We start from the raw sequence: 22982 nt of genomic DNA, 5'->3' as shown, positions 1-22982 counted from the left end.
CAGCCTGAGTCTTTGAATATTATAAACCATATTTATATACATCATCCTTGACTACTTGTCTTATTTCATGGTTGTACTGTTGCGCCCTCCCCAGGGACGTAACAAGTGGGGGCTCGTCCGGGATCACGCAACCCTGGAGTAAGCAAGTGGTTTTTTTTGTTGTTACCGTTTGCGTATTCTTGTAGAATCAATAATGAGCTTTACTTTGCAGGCGTTCCCTGATAGTCCGAGGATCGAAGTCCTCGAGTCTTGTCGTAAGGCCGACTTATTGTGTGTTGCCGCCCATTTTGGTATACCAGTGTCTAGACATGCCATTAAAAGAGAGCTCAGGGCTGAGCTTATAGAGCATTTAGTGGAGTTAAAGGTCTTTGTTGCCAGTGTCCCGTCTGTCTCTAAAGATGAAACTGCCGGTGTGGCTGTTGACAGCAACGCCGTGGGTGTTGTCACGCCTCCAGGAAAGGTAGAGGAGGCTGAGGTCCCTCCTGCGACTTTACCACGCTTTGATCCTTTGTCCCCCGAATTGGGGAGTTCTAGCAGGGATGCTAAGCTTAAGCTTCGCCTCACGCGGCTACGTCTGGAGACAGAGGAGAGGGAGAGAGAAAGAGAGCGACGGGCAGAAAATGAGCTCCGCCTGCAGGTTCGCAGGATGGAGATTGAGGCGGACAAGGAAGTCCGGCTGAAGCAGCTGGAGGTTGAGGCTTTGCAACACTCTGCAGCACAGTCTTCGATGGCAGACACTGCTACTGCTTTAGCGGTTTCTAACGGGAAAAGGGGGTTTGATGTAAGCAGAAACATAGCGATGGTGCCTACTTTTCGTGAGTCTGAGGTGGATTCCTACTTTAAAGCTTTTGAACGTGTGGCAATAGCTCTTGACTGGCCAGAGGACATGTGGTCCATATTGCTTCAATGTAAGCTGGTGGGAAAAGCTCAGGAAGTTGTATCCTCTCTTTCTGTTGCTGACAGCTTACAATACACAGTGCTGAAAGAGTCTATATTGCGTGCCTATGAACTTGTACCAGAAGCATACAGGCAGAAATTTAGGAATCACAAGAAAACTAGTGGTCACACATTTGTTGAGTTTGCAAGAGAAAAAAGTGTTCTCTTTGACAAGTGGTGTTCGGCCAGTGAAGTTCAAAACAATTTTGAGTCTCTCCGTCAGCTTGTTCTTCTTGAGGACTTTAAGGGTTCATTACCAGAGAAAGTCGTTGTGTTCCTCAATGAACAAAAAGTTACATCATTTTCAAAGGCAGCAGTGATGGCTGACGAGTTTGTTTTAACCCATAAGACTGTGTTCTGGTCTCATTCTGAAGGGTTAGCAGGACCCCGCCCTCTGAGAGTGGAGCCTAGATCGTTTCCTCAGGATAAGCCCAGAGAACTATCAACTTCCCCTCGTGGTAGTCGTGAATGTTTCTACTGCCATGTCCTGGTCTGAAACGCAAATTGTCATCCACATCACCTCAACCTAAAGGCATGGGTCTGCTCAAAAGTTTGCCAGGTATGGACAAGCCTCAAACTTTAGACCCATGTTTCAAACCTTTTGTGTCTCAGGGTTTCATTTCAGAAACAGGCCATCCAGACAACCAACAGCCGGTGACTATGCTGAGAGACACGGGCGGCTCACAATCTGTCATACGGGAAGGAATATTGCCATTAACTGAGGGCTCTTCATGTAAGTCTAATGCAATAGTCCAAGGGATTGGCATGAAATACCTTTCAGCTCCTTTGCATCTTCTTCACGTGCGTTCTTCTCTTGTTGAGGGCTTCTTTAAAGTAGCAGTTCTCCCTGCTCTGCCCATTTCAGGTGTGGATTTCATTCTCGGAAACGACATAGCGGGTGGAAAGGTTGTACCAGCTCCTGAGGTGACAGAAAACCCTGTTGTGGACTTAGGTGTTGAGAATCCACAGCCAGGTTTTGAAGGTTTCCCTCATTGTGTTGTCACCAGGGCTCAAACACAGAAGTACGGTCTTGATTTGTCTGATTCCTTTCTTGCTGGAGAATGTGTTTCGGTGAAGGGCAGATCTAGCAGATTGCCTAAGGTTTCACCTAAGTCTTTAACATCGTGTCCTACGACAGTTGAATTACCAGCTACACGAGAAGAATTCATCGCAGCACAGAAGGAAGACACATCCATTAAGAAATGTCATGCGCTTGTTCTTTCTCTTACACAGGCTGAGAAAATGAAAACTGCATATTTTTACAATGATGGCTTACTAATGCGCCGATGGACAAGCGGAAACCCTAGTGAGGACTGGGCAGTGACTAATCAGGTGGTTGTGCCTACAGTCTTTCGTCCTCAGGTGTTGATGCTGGCTCATGATCACCCGTGGTCGGGACACCTGGGGGTTACAAAAACCTATGATCGTGTCCTTAAACATTTCTTTTGGCCTGGACTCAAGTCGGATGTCATTCATTACTGTCGCACTTGTCACATATGTCAGTTATCAGGAAAACCAAACCAAGTAGTTCCTCCTGCCCCCCTCGTTCCTATTCCTGTGCATGAGGAACCATTCGAGAGGGTCATTGTCGATTGTGTGGGACCACTGCCGAAGGCAAAAACCGGAAACCAGTTTATACTCACCATCATGTGTGCATCTACAAGGTTCCCTGAAGCGGTCCCTTTGAGGAGAATAACAGCTAATGTTATTACTAAGGCTTTGGTGAAGTTTTTCTCTGTGTTTGGTCTACCAAAAGTAATACAAACAGATCAAGGCACTAACTTCAAGTCCAAGGTTTTTAAAGAAGTATTAAAAGGATTGAATATCCGTCATGTCACATCTAGTTCCTATCATCCGGAGAGCCAAGGAGCACTAGAACGATTTCATCAAACACTGAAGTCAATGGTCCGCAAGCATTGCCTGGCTTCTCGTATGAGTTGGGATGAGTCCCTTCCCTTTTTGATGTTTGCTGCCCGTGGAGCAGTACAGGAGTCTCTGGGATTCAGCCCTGCTGAATTAGTGTTTGGACATCAGGTCAGAGGACCACTACAGATTCTACAGGAGAGATTAGTGGATCTTGAGAAGCCTGTTCGACATCTCCCTGAGTATGTTGTAGAGTTACGAGAGCGACTGAAAAAAGCATGTTCCCTCACTCGTGACACTCTAGCCTCCTCTCAGGAAAAGATGAAAGGACACTTCGACAGAAAAACAGTGGTTCGCTCTTTTCAGCCCGGTGATCAAGTCCTACTTCTCTTACCTATACTCGGTTCTGCGTTGTCTACCAGGTTTTCTGGTCCATACATAGTTGAGAAAAAACTCAGTGAGACAAACTATGTACTTAAGACGCCTGACCGTCGACAGAAAACTAGAGTATGTCATGTAAACATGATGAAAAGGTATTGTTCAAGGGAAGGTGAAACCCTGGGGTCCACAGCTAGTTCTTCAGTTTCACCTGTTGTTCCAATAGCTACAGCCATTACAGAGTCTAGTTCGGCTGGGCTGGGGCTATGTGAAAAAACACCAGGGGTGGCTAGGCTTAACAACTCAGAAATACTGTCCAACCTCCCCCTGTATTTATCACATCTTTCTGACTGTCATAGGAATGACATCCAAGAGCTCATTTCTTGCTTCCCGGATCTTTTTGGTGACATCCCTACGAGGACTACTGTTGTGTCTCATGACATTACTTTGACCAAGCCCGATCCAGTCAAGCAGCATGCTTATCGGGTCAATCCAGTAAAGCGAGGGATATTGAAGCAGGAGGCGAATTATCTCCTTGAACATGGCTTTGCAGTCCCAAGCCATAGTCCCTGGAGCTCTCCCTGCTTACTGGATACTAAATCGGATGGCAGTCCAAGGTTCTGCACTGATTTTAGGAAAGTAAATGCCGTGACAGTGCCAGACGCATATCCATTACCTTTAATGGATGACTGTATTGATGAAGTTGGTCCTGCCACATATGTTACCAAGTTGGACATGTTGAAGGGTTACTGGCAAGTTCCCTTAACTGCAAGGGCTTCTGAGATTTCCGCCTTTGTGACACCAGATCACTTTCTACAGTACACGGTAATGCCCTTTGGATTGTGTAATGCTCCGGCTACGTTCCAAAGACTCGTTAACAAAGTCCTTGGTGATGTGCGGAACTGCTGAGCATATTTAGATGACATTGTTGTGTATTCTGATGTCTGGTCTAACCATCTTGCTACATTGAGGGATGTGTTCGAACGTTTATCAGCGGCATCCCTCACTAAACCTTGCCAAATGTGAATTCGGTAAGGGTACCATCCTGTATCTTGGTCAGCAGGTAGGTGGAGGACGTGTGTGTCCTGCTGACGTAAGGGTGTCTGCTATTATTGCATTTCCGGTTCCTACAGGTCGACGGGAACTGAGAAGATTCTTAGGAATGGCCGGATATTATCGACGTTTCTGCAGAAATTTCTCATCTGTGGCCTCTCCTCTGTCAGCTCTTACCAGCCCCTTAAAACCGTTCATATGGTCTAATGAGTGCCAACACGCTTTTGACGGCCTGAAAGCCCTGCTTTGCTGTCCTCCTGTGCTGTCTGCTCCCGTTTTTTCAAAACCTTTCAAGCTGGAGATAGACGCCAGCGCGGATGGTGTTGGTGCTGTTCTCCTACAGGAGGATGACTCAGGAATAGACCACCCAGTGAGCTACTTCTCGAAGAAGCTCAATGATCATCAGAAGAGGTACTCCACCATTGAGAAAGAGGCTCTGTCATTACTCCTGGCGTTACAGCATTTCGAGGTATATGTTGGCTCAAGTACAGTACCAGTTAAGGTCTTTACAGATCATAGTCCCTTGGTATTTCTTAGGCGGATGTCTAACCACAACCAGCGCCTTATGCGTTGGGCGCTGTTCATACAGGACTACAACCTCGAGATGCACCACAAGAGGGGTTCTGAAAATGTTATCGCTGATGCCTTATCGCGATCTGTGTAGGCAAGTTTTTTTTTTGTTTTGTTTGTGTGGTCTGGACTTGTAAGGGTGGGGGTGTTACAGGCACAGCCCTCTGCTTTGCTTTCATCCTGTTGTGTTTCACTTCAGTTAATTTCCTGATGATGTTCACCTGGGACTGCAGCTTCATCAGCTGTGACTGGCCGCCTGCTGGTCATGTGGTGCTCCTCTACCAGGAAGCCGGAGCCTATTAAAGCACACCTGGGAGCTGAGCCTGGCAGAGTCTGGTGAACTGTCTCTGGCTGACACTCACTGCGATCCTGACTCTCTTTTGGCTGCATGCTTCTGACTAAGCTGTTTTCCTCAGGTACGTGGTGGGAGGTTGTGATCAGGCAAGTTTGAGGCCCCATACATTTTCACACGCAGGCTGAACTTTGTTAGACACACCAGGTAAGGGGTTGGTGCCATTTCTTGTAATGTTTTGTATGTTTGTATTTAGACTAGTTAGGTAGTCTTTTGTTGTTCTTTTGATTTATGGGTTTAGTTGCAGAGTTAGGCCTGGTTTTGTTATATTGAGTTTATTTATTTGGCACAACCCAAACGTCACTTCCTCCCCCACAGGTAATTGTTTGCAGCAGCCTGAGTCTTTGAATATTATAAACCATATTTATATACATCATCCTTGACTACTTGTCTTATTTCATGGTTGTACTGTTGCGCCCTCCCCAGGGACGTAACAATCCTCAATCACACATCCATTCACTCTCACACCTATGGACAATTTAGAGTTGCCAATCAACCTATGAAGCATGTTTTTGGATGGTGGGAGGAAGCCGGAGATCCCGGAGAAAACCCACGCATGCACGGGGAGAACATGCAAACTCCACACAGTGTCTTATCAGGGCCTGTTTGGATGAACAAAGAGCTGATATCCTGGAGATGGTCAATGTTTTTAGATCAGTTAATGAGGGCAATTTCCTACGGCATACCTGACCATATCCCATGGCACACTAGTGTGCCGCGGCACACTGGTTGAAAAGCACAATGTCTTGAATATCTCAGTGCCTCTCTGTTCTTCCATCTCCGATTGGTGAATATGATATCTTACAGATAAAGGAGGATAGGGGATTATTGATATTAATTTTTTTATTTTTATTTTTTTGCAAAGCTGCCTGTAATATTGCACAGAAGACCTGTCTGTGTTAGTTGTGGATGTATTTTGAGAAGTACAGAAAATATTTCCTATGATTGGGAAATGGTGAAGTTTTATGACAAAATTCTAAAAATACTTTTTATTTAAGGCTTGGTTTAACTTATTTCATTATATGTAAACAAAAGATAAATAAAAGCATGCTCCCAATTTTGCATCATTTATTAATAGGGGTGTAATAATTCATTTTAACAACAATTCAATTCACATCATAATTTGTGGTTGAAAATACGATTGATCGTCAATTTTGCTTCATTCTGAACGATCTGATTCACTGACCTAAGGTTGATCCAATATATGTAAACAAACGAAAATAAATGAGAATTAAGGACAAATCCTTTCATATTTAAAAATATAAAATATTTTAAATCCCACTGTATGGTCACATGTCTTAGCAGAATTCAAAGAAATATAATTCGATTAATCATGATCCCCGGTATTTTTCATACATAAACACGCCTAAGTCATTGCTCTCTTTGCATCATAAAAGACGACGGGCTGTCGTCATAGAAGCTGCCCAACTGATGTAACTCATTTTAACTTTAGAATCACATTTATTGCCATATTGGTATAGAAACAATAGAAACTGCTTTTTCGCGACCTCTGTGATCACAGAACTCAAAAATAAAGGAATCCAAAAGGTTTTGATACTTGCGTTAATTTTCTTCCCACAAGATTTCTTTCTTTCCTTGTTGGTCATGTTGAACTGTAACATTCTTATCTTCTGTCCAGTAAACCTGTAGTCCTCCTGTGATGTCATTTTGAGTCCCACTGAGGCACGGATGAATTGAAATCCATCAAATGTTGAATTGACCCAAAATATTAATAATTTTACATCAGGAATAATTTTAAAATCTCTTGTAAACATGACTTATGCATATATCTTTACTTATTCTGTCATGTGAAAACTAGCCGTCCTTTGTGAACAGACCTTCATTGACATTTTTAAGATATTAGAATTGATTTGTTTTCATCTCTTTCCTGATAATTCAAAAAAATTGAACATAAAGGTTATCATGACTCATTGAGGAGCTTTTGATGCACAAAGCTAGAATTTATAAGTGTATTATATGTTGCCTGTTGCTTACCATAGAAATTCATGTCAGAGCTCTTATCTGAGATTGAAGAATTTTTCCTCTGAACTGTTCCCCTGAAAGCCCACATGCTGTTGGAACTAATCAGCACTTTTTCTTGCTGTCTAGTGCAGCAACATCAGATTACTTGTCCTGATAGAGAACAAATGATGCACCCATCCTCATGATATCTCCAAGGACAGGGAAGCCATCTGATAAACAAAGCACTGGTAACCATAGGGATGAGGTCAGCGGGTTCACCCTCGACACCTATAGGGAACCCTGATGTGTGGAGAGTGGAGGTTATGGAGCCATCGGCCGTTCTGTCAGCTGATACCAGATGATAGCGTCTAATGAGAAAAACAAGATCGTCCTGTCTCCACTGACTTTGCTTCCCTCTTACGAGCATGCAATCTGATCATGTTGTCCGACCAGTCTGAAACCGATGGCTGGTTTATTTGAGTCAACTCCATAATCAGACATCTGTTTCAAATGCTTCAAAATATTATGGGTACTTTTTTATCACTAATTCTCGTATTAACCTAAATTTCAAGTAATTCGTGATTTTATCTGTTGAATACATTTAATATTTGGGTATGTATTTTGTCTTCACAAAGTAGGTAACACTGGGAATTTTGATTTAAAGCAGTTTTTTGTCCTACATCCATATTCTAAACTTACTTACCGTATTTTTTTTACGATTATTGCCATATATTAGCCACAAAAGCAATTCATGCAGGATAAAGAAGAAAAAAATCATATATAAATCAGACTTTTGGAATTTTTAAAAAACAAAATACGGTAACAAGAATGGAATTTCATTTTGAAAGGCAAATCATGATAACTGAATTATGACAATAATAGACTGAATATATGCACACATCGCTACTGTAATTGTATTTATCTTTATGTAACATAGGAGGAATTTAGTATTTTAGTCCAACAAACAAACAATTAGTCAGATAAACCAGTGTTTTTCAACCAGTGTGCCGCGGCACACTAGTGTGCCGTGGGAGATGGCCAAGTGTGCCGTGGGAAATTGCCCTCATTAACTGATCAAAAACATTTCCCATCCCCAGGATTCAGCTCTGTGTTCATCCAAACAGGCCCTGATAAAACACTGAGGAGTTAGGAATATAAAAGATCGTAAAATACTTTTTCTTTGCGTTTATTTTATTTTATTAAAGACATTTTAATAAGAATGACGGTACCGCGATTCAGCTGCACCTTCGGCTGTATTTGGGAAAAGTCCCGTCCCTTTGACTGTCTCCACCAATCATTCTTGAGGGGCTTAATCACATGTCATCAGTCTGACCAATCAGAAGTGCTTAAAGTCTTCACTTCCTTGTCCCGATTTAGCTCGTAAAGTCGCTCAGTTCTAACAAAAATACCAGCTAAAGCTCGTCTTTAGCGGTGTAGCTTTCCACAGAATCCGGTGTCAGACCGTGGAACAAGTGAACAAAACAATGAAGCTCCGAAAAGCGATCTTCGGCCGTTTTATGCACTACATCTCCCATGCTGCATTGGGTTGTGAGAGCGACAGCGCATAAGGAGATCTGTTGTCAAACGTCTTGAAACCAACGAACACACATCAAACTGCTTTTAAATCTTCTAACTTAACTTTTATTGCATCTTTTAGAAAAAAACAGCTGCAGTTTCCAGCTTTTTCTGTAACAATTATCTCAAAAATGCATGTGAGATTGTGGAGGGACTGTAGATCAATACAGACTATGAGTTTCTCCTTTTTTTTTTAATTTTTGGATGCTGGTGTGCCGCGGGATTTTTTTAAGGTTAAAGTGTGCCGTGGCTCAAAAAAGGTTGAAAAACGCTGAGATAAACATTAAGAACATGCTAACAAGTCAACTAAACTCTTTATATTACTTAAAATATGCTGAATTATTTTTCCTCTGTGTCACTTTGAAATAATTCTGCCTAGCCTGATGTAAGACTGAGCGACGCTTCTTCTGCGTTGCTGCCAGTAGCAAATACTGATTCACACACCTACAGTGGCCTCTAGTGGGTGTTGCTTTTTTTTTTTTTTTTTTAATTTAAAGCCGCACCTGAGTATAAGTTGCAGCCCCGGCCAAACTATACGGGGGAAAATTACTATAATTACTATAATCCCTTACAACAAGGGTGTCAAACTCATTTTCACTTAGGGCCACATCAGCATAGCAGTTGTCCTCAAAGGGCCAGATATAACTTTTACATGTAACTAAATGTAATGAAAAATAAATGTAACTACTCCTTAATGTTAAATAACTCTTTAACTTTAAAGAGACAATTACAGTTGCATAGAAAACACATTTGACACGTTACTCTATAAATCCTTTTAAAATGATTCTGACAGGTTAGGTTATAATGACAGATGTTTAAGTTTTACTGTATAGTTGCCCAATCTGATATTTTTAAGTCTGATTCCCCCTAGATATGAATAAATACACACCAATTTTTATTTTTTATTCTAAGAAATAAACTTTTATGCTCTCTCGGGCCACATAAAATGACATGGCCTTGAGTTTGACACATGTGCCTTACAAGGTCACTGGGTTGCTGGAGCCTATCCCATTCACTGTTGGGCAAATGAGTTGCCAGTCTTTTGCATTACAATTTTCTTCACCCTTTAACACCATAACCTTTGCTCCGGCGTTGACATTTTTTGACAACTGTAATTCTTTAGCTGTTTCTGCAATTAACATAAATCCAGCGGATTCCTGAAGTGGACCAAATCAGCATTGCCTTACTTTAGAGTAAAAAAGTGTTACAAAATATTATGACATAAAATAATTATGTGTAATAATTTGATGGGCTCTCACATTTGCCCAACAAAGCTGACAATCAGTAGGAGGCAAAAAAATCCAGGTCAATGTGCCCAAACTTTCCTTTTTAGGTCCATGACTCAGACTTTCTTTTTGCTGTCATTTAAAAGCATTTGGTGGAAAAGGGAGAAAAAGAATAGCATTGTGTGGCCTTTTCCACAAATCAGAAAGTAAAAGTGCCCGAAGCCATGAAGTGTAACAGGTGACATAGCTGAGTGCTTTGCTCAAGGGACCGGCATAAAAATATACCAAAACTGCTATATTTTTTCTAGTGGTTTAGAGAATTGTTTTAGAAAAGCGACTATTGAGTGAAAGGGAAAAACAAAGAGGAACTCATAAAATTTCAATATCTACTCACAAAAACCTGCAAACAAACTTGATTTTTTTTGTGTGTGAATACAAGTTTAACATGTGATGTATGGCCATGTTAAGTCATTCATCCTGTTGTAAACATTCAGACTCTAAAAAAGGACGTTTGTTTTTCTCCTTTAGAGGCCTGAATGCTTTCAAAAGTGCCACGAGTTGAAGCTGTTACCCAGCATGGAAGTGCTTTGTCTGTGTTCAATCTCCCCATAAACACAAATGGAGACCATGTTATTTTATGAGCACACCGGGTGAGACTCACCCATTGTCTCTGTATGAGGCTGATTCAAAATGGCCGCCCTCGGCACTCAAATTGATCATAATTGTATTTCCAAACTCCTGCTCAGTGGGGCATTACATTTCGTGTTATTGACTTTAAAAACACATTCAGTGATACTACTTGCAATTTCATTACACCGCTGTCAATTACCACTCTGTGAACAAAGCATGCCCGCAAATAAAATGTATGAGGTAATTTTCCAAATGCCACTTAGGAGGTACCGCTGTCTGAGCGATGGGCATGCTTAATTTGTGCACTTGCTTACTGCAAATCTGGTTATGCATAGGCAGCCGTGCACATTTCATTACAAAACACAGGAGACTGGGAGTGATTGCTTCCAATCCTTTCACATCAACACTTTATATGATGACACCACCAGCCAAACCCTGGTAAAGGATATATATTACACGCTGGAGAACAAAGGAGATTCTGCATCTCTTTATTCAAATGATTTTTGTTTAGTTTTGGAGTGGACATTTTTTTGGTCGTACATCAATGACAGCTATCATACACATCTGCTTCTTCACTTCTCATGCATTTTTCGTGACTTCCCTTCTCTGCAGTGTCCTATCTCATGGAAAGCAAACTTAACTAAAGTAGCAAACTTGACAATCGCTGTACTGCTAGATTTGGATTGGCTGCTGGGTGTTGATTAAAACATGGTAATGAACAGTGATAATGTACACCAAAAAAAAAACAAGTTCCGGTCACATACCCCAATTGTTGTATATCACTACAGTGGCTTCTTTGAAACAAACTTTAGCTTCATCATCTGGACAAAAACGAAGAGGAGAACTATCTCTCTGAAATTATGCTTTATGAAATCTCTTGTGACGAATAGCATATATATCACTTTCCTTTGCCGCTGCACAGCCGGCTCAGCCATTACCACGACAATGCACCACACCGCTTATCAAATAGTCCGCTTTTTGTAAAAGAGATTTAAACAAAGAAGAAATCGAGAAGAAATTACTAAAAAATGATATATAAACAGACTTCACGAATTGCGTTGGACGGTTCAGGCTTACAGGTCATCCATTTCTGATAAACGGGCATTATACCTTACATAATGGACACCTATGAAAGAAGCTGAAAGTTTTATATTGGCATAAACGCCAATTGGGAATCGGAAGAACAGAAACTTGGAATATAGGTGGACATATGTTATTGTCATAACATTAGGACAGTAGAAAAGTCTTTACAATGGCTCTATGATGGACATGTCAGTATCTCATCAGTTTTTTTACCATCAACTATGATGGTGCCTATAATTTGAACTAGTTAGTTGCCTGTCTTTGGTCTTGCTGAGCGTCCTGGTTGATGCAGAGTAAATACGATTAATAATTACATAATTATTTAATGAAAGAAACTGTTTGTTGATGCAGAGTTAATGATCAGGGTTAATGGTGGATTTTTCTTGCCATAAAAACAATAAAAGATTCTTTGACCGACCTTTTGCTTCGTTGTCTGGACAAAAAGAAGCGCTTAGAGGTGAGCTTTTGAAATGATGCTTTGGATCCCGTATCATGAGCCAATATACCTCTACCTTCTTGTGAAAACTGATTTAAAAATTAAAAGTAATGAAATAAAAGTACTGATATGTGATTTAATACTGGTTTCCTTAGTAACCATAGTACAAGCGGAAAAATGCCCTTCAAGGCGTCCATTATCAGAAATTAATGGACTTTAATGAACAAGAGTCTGACGTTTCACGTCAGACGGTTCACACCTCCGCCTCATCAATTAATTTTTGGTAATAGACGCCTCGTCGGACATTATTTCTTACATGTCAAATGGCAAAAATGAAGAAGTTGGGTGTATTTGTTGACTGGGATAAGCATATCAGACATAAATACCCTCACTCCTCAGTCCCCCTCCTCAGTGTCTAGTATATCACCACTTTTCTCATACTTCCGACAGTCGCTGTTAAAAAAAACAAGAAAGAAACCCAACTATGTCACAGAGTGATATAACGCATATAGCTCACAGCATCTGCCAGCATTTGTTTGCATGCATGCATATCCAGCTGCACATTTCATGACTTTGAAAGATCGTTTGGCTGTCCTTCTTCTAAGGAGGAGTGAGGCAGCAAGGGCTTTCTGTGTCTGCACCCGGCAAAAACTGCTGAAACGGGCTTTATTGATCGTCAGCAAGGGGAGTCAGAACAATCACCATGAATTAAAATCCTCAAGGTCTTAGGAAAAGGGGGATTAACAAAATTATCAGGCCTCTATTTGAGCGCATTTATTCTTGACGCCGGTGTTGACAAAAGCTTGAAAATGTGGTGAAAGCAGATGCGGAGGAGACGGAGAGGTAGGAGGGCAACAAGGGAAGCTTTCTCAAAGAGAACTGAACTTGTGCTTTCCAGAACTTTTGATCATAAATAAGCTTCATGGTATACTGCAAGGTTTTCGTAGCCAGCTGTTGATCCACTGCAATTACAAACTGGGAAGATGCCTTTTTTTTTGTTTGTTTTGGTGAGACAAAGACACCACTCTTAAATGTGTCGGCTCATTACTAAATATGTGTAAGTAAAATGCAAAGTACAATTAAGAAGTCAAGCTAAGCTTTTGTCTCAAATCAGCCGCATTGAAACCCGAAATTATCATTAACGCGGCAGCGGAAACACGCTCTTGAATCAGATGGCTTTCCTCAGCTTCTGGTGATTTGACCTTTTCGTCACTTTCCTCTTTTTCTCTTACCTGTAGACATGCAGCCAATTAATTTGCTAATTTTATTCTCAATAAATGGCTCACAAAAAATAATTGTCCCTTTATTAACAGCTTCCTGGGCAGCAGATGGTGCTCTACCAGCCTGCCATGTTGAATTAGTGATGACGCTGTCATTTTATGCATCCTCCACTGTGGCAACCCATAAAGTCCTTAATTATGTCTACAAATTAAAAGTACCTTTTTCCCCAGAATAATATTTAACCATTTTTCTGTAAATCAGCCTGAAAACAAACACACAGGTAGGCGTCCCATATTCATACACCCCCTCTCTGTGTGCAGTTGTTGCACTTGTGCGAGACATCCTTGTTATTACAGTCATTTGTTCTATATTAAGAGCAATTAAATGCCTATTAAATATGCCCAAACATTTGTTAGTTTGCATTGTGTTCAACATTTACAAGACATCAGCTCCTTGGAGCCAAATCTCAGTAAACTTCATTGACTTAATTCCTGCAATGTTTTATTAAAAACAAATTATGTCCGTCTTCACCGCCGGTAATCCAGCGCATCAAGTATTGGTAACTGCCTGAAGGGGAAGTGCCTGTATTTTAATTAAGAGCCCAAGTAACGAGGCAGCAAAGTGTGCGGATTAGTGTGTTTACTTGGGAGGAGCAGAACTGGGGGGTAGGGGGATGAATCTTCATCTTATTTTTTAATCTGGTCTTGGATCAGCTCCAAGTGTACAGTGACATGACATATTTGAGGAATCTACACGCCAATCGTCTTTGGCTTAGAGGAGTGGAATCTGTTGGGTCCGTTTGTTTGCTTTTTCTTAAGTTGCAGGTTCTACAGTGGAATTTTCCACATACAAGCACACAATGGCCGTTCATCTATTTTCACACAAATCTCCTTTTGTTACTCTTTCTGAAAAACAGTGCAGAGTTTTTCCTCTGTCATACACACACCAGTAAAGGTGTCACAGCTAATCTATGGTTCAGTGTCTTTGACAGGAAGACAGCTGAGATCAGTGATCTGATCGTTTGATTGACACCAGCTCTGTTTCCTACAAGAGTAGTGATGAGCCAGTGAGTCGTTTCGACAGTTAACAGCGTGTTTGGGTCAACTTTAGATGACTTTTAGGTGGAAAATAGGGGATTATATATTTAAAACTCACTCAATGCTTTTTGACTTTTAAAAAATTTGAGAGATATCTTACATTTTTGAATAGATTGAGATTGTAAAAATGTATTTAATCAGTTAATTACACCGGAGATGTCCTCAGCCACACCTAAACAACACACGCTCATCGACATATTGTAAATCCTCAACTGATCACGTGAAAATCATGAATCAGCTGTTTTCATATCGGCTTTGCACCGATATGCAACATGTTATTAAAGTTTTGCCTAACAGCACAGAGCCGCTTTTCTCCATGACAGAAATAGCTAATTTACATTGATTGCGTATTCACGGTATTCTAAAGAATGTTTAGGATTTAAAGGATGTTAAGGATTAATGTTTCAACCATTATATCCCCCATAGATTTCATTACATTTGTAACAGTTTGTAAATTGAGCTGATTGCATATTGCCTTTGAGAGACTGTCAAATTAAGCCTTTTCCTACTGTAGTACTAAGGGTTCCTTTTTTAATATTGCTTTGGGTGGGAAAAATAAACTTGAAACCTTTTTTTTAAAAACCAAAAAAAAGAAAAAGAAAAAAAGGAGGGTTATTATAATGAAGCCCCAAAAAGCTCTGAAGCTTCAAAGCAACAAACAGGACCAGAAACAGGGACATCTGGTGGCCAGTTGAAAACACTGCTGACTTCTACTGCTGACACGGAAAACAGAGGTTCCATAAAGAGATGGAAAAGTAATTCATTTAATGTTGTTTTGTGTTCCTTTCCTTTTAATTGATTTTTTCATTTTCAATCTAAAAGATTATTAACGTCTGATGTTTGATGAAACGTTTAACATGAAGTGCAACAGTTTTTGTTTTGTTAAAATAATGTGAGAGAGTTATTTTTAAGGCAAACAAAACATTTTCTAGTATAACTGAAACCAACACCTCAATGACAGAATATAAATGTGTTAATTATGATAAAGCTGTTTGAGATCCAATCTGAAAGACATTTGAAATGGAGACATTTTTGATTAACATTTTTTCAGTTTGGAAAATGGTAAAAAGTCTGGAGCCTAAATAGATTTTAATTTAAATCTAATTGATTCCAAATTAAAGTCCCGCTCAACCTTTAAATTAGTAAGCATAGTGGTTTATTAATGATGATGATGCAGTTTTAGCTAAAATTAAAAAAACAACAACAACCCCTGTGCCGTTTTCTTGGACAGTTTCTGCAGAGTGGCAATAGTTCATTAGAAATTGGCCTCTGAGTTGTAGGGAGGACAGTTGGCGCCTGCCCCCACTTCCCATCATCTATCTGTCTACATGCTCTCCTGCTAGCTTAAAGCCCCTTACACCCCCATGCCCCCCATTTTACTTCCTGCATCTCAAATATGATATTTTTAAAACGAAATCTTTTCATTTGCTCCCAATCCACCAGAATTTGTATAAAAAAATTCTCAAAAATGCAAATTCAAGTTTAAATTTCTCAATTTATGTCCTCCATCAAGAGGAAAATGCCACAAGAACATGTTAAAAACACAATTTTCATCAGAGTGGGTCTTTAAAGACTTATCACGGGCTAAAAATAAATGGTTGATGAAAAAAAACAAACAAGATTTGCAGCCATTCGGTTAACTCTTGTTTTTTATGTTTTCTATTTGGTTGTTCACCTCAAATTTCAGTTGAGATGAAATCAGAAAGCTGTGAAAACTGGCCACTTCCACCCCTGAGTGTCTCTATGTACATACTGTAATTGACATACTTGGCCATAATCCCTTGTGGGACTTCCACAGTGTTCCAAGACTTCAGTGTGAGACTGCTACTTCTTGAAGAAGTCATGACCACTATGTGATCAAAGGGGCTCTGCTCCCAACGCCCACTGCTTTCTGCCAGTTCTTGATCTGGATCGATGCAGGGGTTAGTGTACAAAAATCCCCAGCTTCCTAAAGCTTTGCAAACCCACTTCTGCTGTTCTGAAACCAAAGTCATGTTAAGTTCATGCTCCTGCTCATTTTCAGAGTATTGTCTCTGTGTAGTTCACTGAGCAGTGACACAGATTTGTTCCAGAAAGCCACCAGGAGCCTCTCTGTGTGCTGACAGATCTGCTGAAGACTCGATTTAAGAATCGTAAAGACAACATCGGCTGCAATAATCGTGTCCGTGGTGAATTTTCTTTGTTTTGTTTGTTGCTGCAATTGAACCTCTGTCTGCAATTACAAGCTCAATGTTCCTAATGAGGTTTTTATTGTTTGTCTTAACTATTCTAATAACGGATGCAAAGCCCGACTTTGAGTTCATATAAATGTTTCCTATTACCGTAAAAAAAAAACTTGAAACCGGCTCAGCTTGTTTATCAGCTTCAAACCAGAATTCTCTGGGCGCAAATAAATCCTGCAAGTAATTTTCATTGTGTCTTACCAAGCAAGAACTCCCAGAAAATGCCTGAAATTACACATTTACTATGTAGAACTTTTCTACTTTTACAAAAAAAAAAGTTTATTTTTCATACACTTACTTTCATTACAGGTTTCAAGTAACTTGGTTCATTCTTGTTAGTGACAGCAAAAGTCTGTCCGTTCTCATTTTTTGCCGGATTAAAACGGGACTTTGCTGACTCAAGCGGCTCCAGAGCTTTTGCCTCCTTCTCCTCTCCACCGGATATGAATCAGCAGCATCATTAAGCAGGGCACTGTTTCATCAGAGTGGGAGTCGAGCTGAAAAGATTCAGAGGGGGAGCATAATCAGTCTGAGGAACAAAGGTTTATTTATTCCAAACAAAATGAAATTATGTTGCCTCGACATTGAAATTCATGGGGTTGCTATCTGCAGTGCTGACAAGTTTATAAAGTGGCTGGGGTTAAACAGTAGTTTTTTGTTTTTTTTACTGTGATCTCAAGCAGAACACTGTTCTTGAGGATTTCTAGCTTCTGGAATTGTCAAGAACACACAATAACTCCAAGAAAATAATTTTGCCAAAAAAAGTTCATATTTAGCAATTGGAGTTTTACACACACTTCACACTTCATTTAAGTATTGGTTTATTTTTCATTTACTTGGCTGTAATTAAGCTAACTTGATTTGAAATTTCAAATTAAGACATCTATTTAAAATAATATTGACATATTTGTCAATATTCAATTCCAGCCGTTAGAAAATGTTCTTACTTACGGTAACTTTAGATTTAAATTGACCAAAGGTGAAATTGTCACTATTAAATTTGCTAAATCTAACATTTGAAGAACAGCTGTGGCATGTTTCTCCCAACTGAAAGCATGTCGGTTTGAAGCCGGTCCACTGCAGCCATGCGCAAGTGTCCTTGTACGATACACTGAGCCCTCAGTTGCCTTTGGTGGGGGATGGTTCGGCTTCATATCTGCACTCCTATTGGTGTGCGACTGCATGTGCGTTTGTGCAAGCGATAAGGTATAGACAGAGTGGTATGCCCCATTATGATGGTATGCCCAATTATGATGGTATGCCCCATTGTGATGGTATGCCCCAATAATAATAGTACCACTGACTGTATGGGTAGGAGAAGAGCCAGGACCATTAAAAAAATAAATAAATAAATAAAAAAGATTTGGGACTTTTCTATGAACACAAATGGGTTTTGTAAAGCACTTAAAGACCCACTTTAATCCTCTTTTGATTTATTTTCAAAGCATTCCCAGGGTTTCTTTTAATTAGGATTATGCTGGTTTTAGGCAATATTCAAAAAACCTGTGTTGTTTTCTAGAACATAGTTTCTGCATGGGGAAGACAAAGACGTACATGAATCTAGTCGTCTCCAAACGGATGCATCAGAATAGAGCAGAGCAGGGAGCTTGAGGCCTGCCGCTTATAGTCATATGTTAAAACTACAAACTTTTACAAACATCATTTTTTGTCAGCTCCTCATTCACCAAGATTTGAATAAAGAAATACTCAAACGCATTTTAATCCAAATTTTCTTCAGAGAAATGTCCATCATCAGAAACTTGTTACAAGAAAATGGTCAAAAATACAATTTTCATTGGTGTGGGTCCTTAAGAAATACAAATCTGTCCAAGTCTGTTGTAAACCAGTGTTTTTCAACCAGTGTGTTGTGGTACACTGGTGTGCTGTGGGAAATCATTCAAAATCACCCAACAGGTCCTGCAAGTTTCACGTATAAATATGAAAGCTCATAAAAGATTTTATGTGTTTTCTTTATTCTTATTCAATACTCTTTGAAAAAAAAAAAAGACTATATATTGTTAATATAAATTCTATAGTAGGGGTGTCAAAATTTCAGGCCTTGAGGGCCGGTCTCCTGCTGGTTTTCCAGAAATCCTGCCTTATCTGCTGCTGATTACCTGGATCAGGTGCGTTTAGCCAACAAGAAGCTTCAATGTTAGGTTGGTCGGAAAACATGTAGGACACCGGCCCTTGAGGCCTGGATTCCCACCCCTCTGTGTACAACGTTTCTGTATTTATTTATTTATTTTTTTTACATTTTTGGTGCACCTTGTGATTTTTATTTATTTTTTTAGTAAGAAAAAGGTGGACTTTGGCTCAAAAACGGTAAAAAAAAGTAGAAGCACAAAATCAGTAAATGAATAAAAAAACTTGCAGTTTAAAAGGAGAATGTGCTGAACTCCACAGCAGCAGAAGCAACATTGACTAAAGGATAAAGACATTTACTGTTTGGATTTATGTACAGTGGTGTTTGCTTTCATTAGTCAGCGCAGTTGCTTCTTTAATCACGGTGTCTTCGCTGCAACTATATTGTCTAATGTTGTTAAAAGAAAATTGCTCATTATCCACCGCTCCTTGGGTTCTATTCGTGGGGATTATGCCACAATTAAAGGCTATTTTATCTTTTTCTCAAGGTTTTGTGGCCTTAGTTTGAACCTGCTTGACTGCGGGAGAAAAAATAAACCACCCCAGAGAGAAAAAGAGGGAAACATTTTTAAAAAATATCAGTGTGCAACACCGAAAAAGTCCCAAAAAAGGCCTTCTGTTTTAGAAAGTGTGTTCTTTAGCTCTGTAGAAGCACAGTTGGTAACATTCCTGCTACTGTGGTGGAATTATGGGGTCTTGGTTACTAATGAAGTAGTGTGTAGGAGTCGGACACGGGCGCTGTAGCTCAGCTAACAATGTGCCATTGTTGCTGCTAAGGCTGGACTGTCACACTGCTCTGATCATTACTTACCCACAGACGTCTAATGTCACGCACAATATCCTCAGGTTCGCCCTTCATAGGTTGTTGTGCATCCCCCTCTCCCTTAATGATAACGGGCAGCAATTACACTCTTTTTGTGGGTGTGTGTATGTGTGCATGCACACACACAAGCTTGTTCCTAAGCGGGACTGTACTCCGGAAGAGCAAATGAATCTTCCAGCCTGTGTACCTTCTGCCTTGCCCTTTTTGATTACGGAAGGAAGATAAATATCACAATAATAGAAAGACCCATAGTTCTGATGCATTTTCAACAGTCCACTGCCCCAACTACATGTATTTACTTGCAAGTGTGGATTTATTCTCTGCCTGCTGCAGTCTGATTTGTTTGGAATGGATAATGAAAAGTTCTTTGCTGCAACTGTAAAAACATTTCCTTGCCTCGCCAGCAAACATACCAGGGAACTTTGTGTGCGGATTGTTTTATAAATCACTTGAGGAGTGAGGTTATAAGTCAGGCGGTTTGTATGGGTAGCTTGTACACGACGATGAAAAGAACAATTTAGGAATCGCTGGCTTGTTGGTATGAAAGAGAGCCTACAATGCAATCATACACTGAGGGGAGAGGATTAGAGGAGCGGCCGGAATATGATTCACAGGGGCTTTAAGAGTTGACACGGTACGGCAGGCGAGTGCAAAATAGTCATAGCGCCGCTATGCCAGTCGGAAGCATTGGCAGAATGCAAAGCCGTCTTTTCAGCCACGCTTAGATTTCATGGGGCTGTACACATATGATGTAGCAGGATGGATGTCGGGGGACGTGTCTGAGCGGGCGTGCTGGTAGGGTGGCACGCTTATTGAGATCACGATAATAGCTGTGTCTAAACTCCAGTCCCTTTGTGACAGAGCCATTAGCAGGCTGTCACACTGTTCAGCGCGCTCTACCTATGATCACTAATACTAATACTCTGACTGCAAGTCACATTCACAAGCTTGATCAGAGCCAACGCTGCGGGGTTGACGCTGAAAAAAGAAAAGCAGAGACGAGGGGAAAAAAAAGAGGGAAATGTCTTTGGATTGTTATTATGTTTATGCATTTCATTTGTGCCACAGGCATATTCAGTCTCTAGCACTGATTATGTAATTGCAGTGGAGCTTTTGGAAGTGCTGGGTAAATAACACAGTGTGTGGATTGTCAGTGCATGACTTTGGAGTCAGTCAAATCACTACATTTGAAGAGAAAATGGTAAATTTAATGATCCAATTATTATTCCAATCTACACAACTCCGTTACACCACTGCATTTATAAATTGTTTGCAGTTGTTCTTGACATTTTTCAAGTTTCAACCATTTTTGCCTGTCTTTGTAGCTCCAAAGTATGGGGTTGTAGACAGTGCTGCTACTGGCGGTAGTCTGTAGTTAAGATCAGTGGAATGGCCAGCATGTATCCCAGTCACAGGGTCATGACTACACTTTAGTATGGAAAGAGATTAGGAATCTGAATAAAGATTTATTTGTGTTACAGGAAAAATGTGCATGAAATAAGTCTATAATCTTTAACAGTTAGGTCCTGGGTCTATGACATCTCGCGTGCTTGGGATGAATTTGGACCACAGAGGTATGAACCCCAAAGTCTAGACACTGATGGTGGTTAGAAGTCAGACGCATGCAAAGTATCGCTCTAGGACAGGGGTCGGCAACCTGTACCACTCAAAGAGCCATTTGGATCAGTTTCCCACAGGAATGAAAGCACAGGGAGCCGCAACACTAGGGGTCTTAGAAAAAAAACGCTTCGCCAAAATATCGCAATAGTTGATTTGGCAATACTTGTATTGATTCAAAATGCTGTCAGGATATTTGTTTAATTATTTATTATAGTTACTTATGAGCGTTATGTTTCCTTTGATCTTTTGGAGCCCCATCAACAGCTATAGCAGATTTCGCCATGCTAAACGTTTGAACCAACACGCACTCAGTGGGAAGCTGCAGGACACTATCTTCTAAATGTGCTTTTATCTCTGTTATGATTATTATTAAGAGCCTGATCTCTCATATGTTTTTAAATCCGTGCGATCAGTTGCTTTTTTCTTCGCTGCAAAGAGTGTTAAGCATTAAGCTAATATGTTTTAAAAACATTAGCCGTGAAGGTACTTAAAACTCCGTGCGGGCAATGCCGCAATGAGCATCTTGGATGTAAATATGTGGGAATAACATCAGCCTTTATTTTGCCTGGACACCACTGGAAACACAAATTCATGTGATGGTTTAGAGTTTCTCAGATCTGCGTAGCAGCACTTCCACCTTTGGTGATTCTGTGATTGCGGGGATTCGCGCTCTGCTATGCGAAGGCGGCTGCCGGTCCGAAGACGAAGCTTGTCCGGGGAAGGTTTCGACGAACCGCGATGGAAAACTTCACCTGAACTGTTCAGTACCCAAATATTTTACATCTGAGTCACACTGGACGAATTTTTGGATAAAGATCACGTTTAGGTTAGTGAATCGGATCATTCAAACTAACCCAAGATCGACGATGAATTGTATCAACAAACACATATAATATGAACTGAACTATTGTTTTAATGAAATGTTACACCCCTGATATGTTCTTCATTGAAATTGCACCAAAGCTTTGATGGATTTAGGGCTGTGTAACTTCAAATGTACCGTAACCCCAAACATTGAGTACCATTGTGATGGGGAAGCTGATGTGTTTGAATGTCTTCATTTCAGCAGTGTGCGAACGGTTGACTTTGCATCCTTTATTTAATGAGTCATTAGGAGTGAGACTTTGTGGTTAAATGTGTCAAAGAGGATTTGATTCTTTAATGGTTTGTCTTGTACCACCTAGCAAAACCAAAGACCTCATCCACCAAAACATCCAGAGTCAGAGCTCTCTGTGTGAACAGGATTGTTCTCTACCACAAAGCTGAAGCTCAACTGCACCGACATGAGGGATGTAACAAGTTCAAGGTTCACTTTGCTTTTAATTTCCTCAGATCTTAATCTGAAAGATGTGTAAAAGAAGAAAGTCTCATCTTTTGTAGTCCCTGCTTTGATAACTAAAGGGACTTGTGAATATTTTGTTTCTGATTTAAACTTAAAGTCCCACTCTGATCATCTTTTGAACTATTGCAAAAGCGGTGCTAGTGGTCTTTTATTTAAGATTATTCTGTTTTTAGCCAAAATTAAAAAAAAAATCTGTGTTGTCTTCTAGGACATGGTTTCATAGTTTAGTAGAAATTCATGTCTGAGTTGTGGGCGGGACCGCTGGTGAAGAGCAACCCCGTCCTCCTTACCTTCCCATGCGTAGCGCTTGGCCCACACATTGAATTTTCTAAGTCATAAATGCACTGTTTTTTAAACTGCATTTTCCTGTCCAATTTACAATAATTTGACTAAAAAAATATTCAGAAATGAAATTTTAATCTTGATTCTCTATCTAATAAAAATTTAA

This window comes from Oryzias latipes, chromosome 18 (assembly GCF_002234675.1).
Source record: "Oryzias latipes chromosome 18, ASM223467v1".
NCBI lineage: Eukaryota > Metazoa > Chordata > Actinopteri > Beloniformes > Adrianichthyidae > Oryzias > Oryzias latipes.
Note: the sequence above shows the minus strand (reverse complement) of the source record.